The sequence below is a fragment of the Boleophthalmus pectinirostris genome, unplaced genomic scaffold, assembly GCF_026225935.1.
Source record: "Boleophthalmus pectinirostris isolate CB_2022bp ecotype Guang Dong unplaced genomic scaffold, ASM2622593v1 HiC_scaffold_2819, whole genome shotgun sequence".
Lineage (NCBI taxonomy): Eukaryota > Metazoa > Chordata > Actinopteri > Gobiiformes > Gobiidae > Boleophthalmus > Boleophthalmus pectinirostris.
In genome coordinates, this window is record NW_026571287.1 from 1 (window position 1) to 4,383 (window position 4,383).

The window sequence follows — 4,383 nt, forward strand, 5'->3', positions numbered from 1 at the left end:
AGTGATTTCGTTGTGGATACAGTGTTCGTCCACACTAATCCCGTTGAAAACAGCTCCAGAGACGGAACGAGCTGGTGCCGCCAGCTCCCACAAATTCATTTGAGTACGGATCTGATCTGGCACTGTGCGGATGCCTGAAAACACTGATATGCTGATATGCTGATGTAGGTCTATGCACCGCGAAGTAGCAAATTCACCACCAAAACACTAAGAGGTTAGAATATATTCAAATATATGGTCTATGAGTATGACCTGCATAATCTCTGAAAAGTTTAACATGAACCATCTCCAACACAATAAAAGCACAGAACAGATTCACCATCAGCAGAAGATCCCTCTGTCACAGAAAGAACACAGATAATCCACTGAGTTGTGTCCTTTAGTCCGACAGAAGCTGAACCGCATCAGCGCACAATAGCGAGCAGTTTTTTGAGCGCTCAGTTAATGCAGATTAGCCACGTGGTTTTACGTTTTGTTTCTGTAAAACGTAAACAAATTTGCTCAAAGCTGTGTGAATAGGGAAGGTTTGCGGACACAGATGCGACGTGTCTGGACGCAGATTGTTTCTGATACGGTGATATGTGGATTCGTTTCAGTGTAAACGGGGTCTAAAATTCCCAAATCTCAGAATTGATACTTTGCAGCTACATATGGAGAAATGTTTCTGTAGTTTCCAGAGTTGAATTCCATAGTTTGAAGGTCCATTTTGTTCCTTTGGCTCTGGGTTCACTGCTATCGTCTTGGTTACCAGGTTCCTCCGTGGTAACCAAGACGATAACCAAGACGATAACCAAGACTTTGAATTCTTAAATCTGCCATGTCATGCTCAAAGCTTTGTGACTCACACATTTTTGTATAAGGTTGAAACGGGAGGACATCGGAAAATAAATGCTACAACAATGAAGTGTGTTTTCGTACTTGCGGATAAAGCGTGGGCAGGATCCAACATACTTTATCGGTGGCAGAAACGTCTTGGCAATTATGTTGCTGTGGCAGGACATGATAACAGTGTGAAAATATTTGACCGGCATGGACACAAGTGGGCAGAGCTCAATCTGCCAGGCCGCTGCGTGGGGATGGACTGGGACAAAGATGGAGATACTTTGGCTGTGATAGCTGCGAAATCCAACGCTGTTCACCTTTGGGACGCTACTGTCAATAAAACATCTCACATAGAGAGTGGAATGAGAGATCAAATGTCCCTCATTTTGTGGTCAAAAACAAGTTCTCTGTTGGCCATTGGAACTGTTAAAGGAAATCTACTGATTTATAATCCACAGACATCACGCAAGATTCCTGTACTTGGTAAACATACCAAAAAGATAACATGTGGATGCTGGAGTTCTCAAAATCTTCTGGCTCTAGGAAGTGAAGACAACACTCTTACAATCAGTAATCCTGAAGGGGAAACAATTCGACAGACAACATTACTTGGTGAACCAGCTGAAATTTATTTTTCTCTGTGAAAAAGACGGATGAAAGGTCCACGCATGGTGAGAGCACTGTAAGTGTCTCTGTGGACAAGAAAATACTTGTTCTGTTCAACATTAATGACCCTGAGGACAGGATAGATTTGGCTTTTGAGCGCCACTATGGGCATATTGTGTCATATCGCTGGTATGGTGATGGTTACATCCTCATTGGTTTTTCCAATGGGTATTTTGTGGTGATCTCTACTCACATCAGAGAAATAGGCCACGAACTTTACCAGGCGCACAATCACAAAGTTTGTCTCAACAGTGTGGCCATCTCTTCAGCTTTAAACAAAGCTGCTTCTTGTGGGGACAACACAATAAAGATCCATGAGCTTTCTGATCTTAAAGATATAAGTAATTTACTTCGACTGGATGATGAAACTAAAGGACTGGACCAGCTTAGCTGGACAGATGATGGTCAACTACTGGCCGTCTCCACTCAAAAAGGAACGCTTCATGTTTTCCTTACCAAGCTGCCCATTCTGGGTGACAGTTTTGGAACCAGAATGGCTTTTCTTACCTCTTTGTTAGAGGTCACTGTGTGCAACCAAGTGGAAGGGGAGAGTCCTGTGGCTATTGAAGTGGAAGTTCAACCAACTTTTATTGCAGTGGGACCATACCATGTGGCAGTGGGAATGAACAACAGAGCCCGGTTTTATGCTATAGAAGATCAAACGCCTGGTTTTAAAAAGTTGAAGGACATTGAATATCTGGGTACAATAGCCAACATGTGTCTCAATGCTGAATACGCTGCTGCGCTGTTTGAGGGAAAGGTTCAGCTGCACATGATTGAAGGCAGAGACCAGGAGGAGAAGAGACAGATGAAGCTGTTTCCAGATGATGACAGAAAAGGACGGATTTTATGTCATACTCTGACCAACGATTTCCTATATTACGGAACAAGTTTAGGTCATATTTTGTGTTTCCTGGTGGAGGACTGGGAAAAGGTGTACAGTTACAAACACTCTGTTGGTGTGATCAAAGTGTTTCCAGATCTGAATGGATCACGGATAGTTTTTATTGATGACAAGAATGGTGGCTTCTTACTCTCTCCTTCAAATGCAGCTGACTTCTGCCTTGAGCTCCCCAACTTCTCCCCGACCATCACAGGAGTGCTCTGGGACAACTGGCATGCTGATAGAGGGGTGTTTGTGGCATATGACGATGACAAAGTCTACACTTACGCCCTGCATAAAACCACTATATATGGTCCCCGGGTGGTGTTGGTTGGAAGCACTCCTCTTCTCTTTTCCCAGAAGCCTTTGCTCTTGTATAATGGAGAGCTGACCTGTCAAACAGCCAGTGGAAAAACCAGCGATGTCACCCTGAATACACACTTGTTTCTAAAAAGCTCTGCCAAAAAAGATGCTAAGTCATCAGAAGACATCAACAAGCAACTGAATGATGCACTGATGCTGAAGAGGTTCCATGATGCTCGGGAGTTGTGCAGAACCTCAGGTGCTGAAAAAGACTTTGATGAGACGGGGAAAGCCTGCCTGGTACACATGGAGATTGAGCTCGCTATTCAGATATATCGAATGAACAGCAATGTTGGCATGGTGATGTCACTAATGAGCATTCAGGGCATTGAGGACAGGAATTTACTAGCAGGTCATTTGGCCATGTTTCTGGGCGACTTCAATCAAGCACAAGACCTTTACCTTTCCTCGAGCTGCCCAAACGCCGCCCTGGAGATGAGGAGAGACCTGCTACACTGGGACAGTGCTCTATTGCTGGCCAAGAGATTAGCAGAAGACCAGATTCCTTTTATTTCTAAGGAATACGCTGCTCACCTTGAGTTTATTGGAGACTATGTGAATGCACTAGCACATTATGAGAAAGGAATGACACATGATAATAAAGAGCATGATGAGGTGTGTCAGGCGGGAGTAGCCCGGATGTCCATTCGGATGGGGGACATCAGGAGAGGCTCTGCTCAGGCTGTGCAGCACCCAAGTCGAGTCCTGAAGAAAGAGTGTGGAGCCATCCTGGAGAGCATGAAGCAATTTGCTGAAGCTGCTCAACTCTATGAAAAAGGACAATATTATGACAAAGCTGCATCTGCTTATATTCGGTGTAAGAACTGGTCCAAAGTGGGCGAGTTGCTTCCAAATGTGTCTTCTCCAAAAATTCACTTGCAATATGCAAAAGCGAAGGAGGCACACGGCAAGTACAAAGAGGCGGCTCAAGCTTATGAGAGTGCCAAAGACTGGGACAATGTGATCCGTGTGCTGCTCGACCATCTGAACAATCCAGAGGACGCTGTTCGCATCGTCCGGGAGACACAGAGCATTGATGGAGCAAAGATGGTTGCCAGGTTTTTCCTGCGTTTAAATGACTATGCCTCGGCCATACATTTCCTTGTCCTCTCTCAGTGCAATGACGAAGCCTTTCAGCTGGCACAGCAACATGGACAGATGGAGGTCTATGCCGACATCATTGGCTCTGAAGCGACACAGGAGGACTACAAAAGCATTGCTCTTTACTTTGAGGGGGAAAAGAAACACCTGCTGGCCGGAAAGTTCTTTCAGAAGTGTGGGCAATACAACAGAGCTCTGAAGCATTTCCTCAAGTGTTCAAACACTGAAGACAACTTGGCTGTTGAGATGGCCATAGAGACTGTGGGCCAAGCAAAAGACCCCGTACTGACAACACAGCTGATAGATTACCTAATAGGAGAGAGTGATGGTGTGTCCAGGGATGCCGAGTACCTATTCCGTCTCTACATGGCGCTGCAGCAATACAGAGAGGCTGCCCGCACTGCTATAATCATTGCTAGAGAGGAGCAGTCAGCAGGAAACTACCGAAATGCCCATGATGTGCTTTTTAGTATGTACACTGAGCTGCAAGCCCAGAAAGTAAGGATACCGTCTGAAATGTCCACCAACCTAATGATCCTCCACTCCTA

At 45.1% G+C, this 4,383-nt stretch overlaps 1 pseudogene; it reads left to right on the forward strand.

The window, feature by feature from the left end:
• Nucleotides 1-883: 883 nt before the first annotated feature.
• Nucleotides 884-4,375, forward strand: LOC129410860 (WD repeat-containing protein 19-like; annotated as a pseudogene).
• The last annotated feature ends 8 nt before the right edge of the window (nt 4,376-4,383 follow it).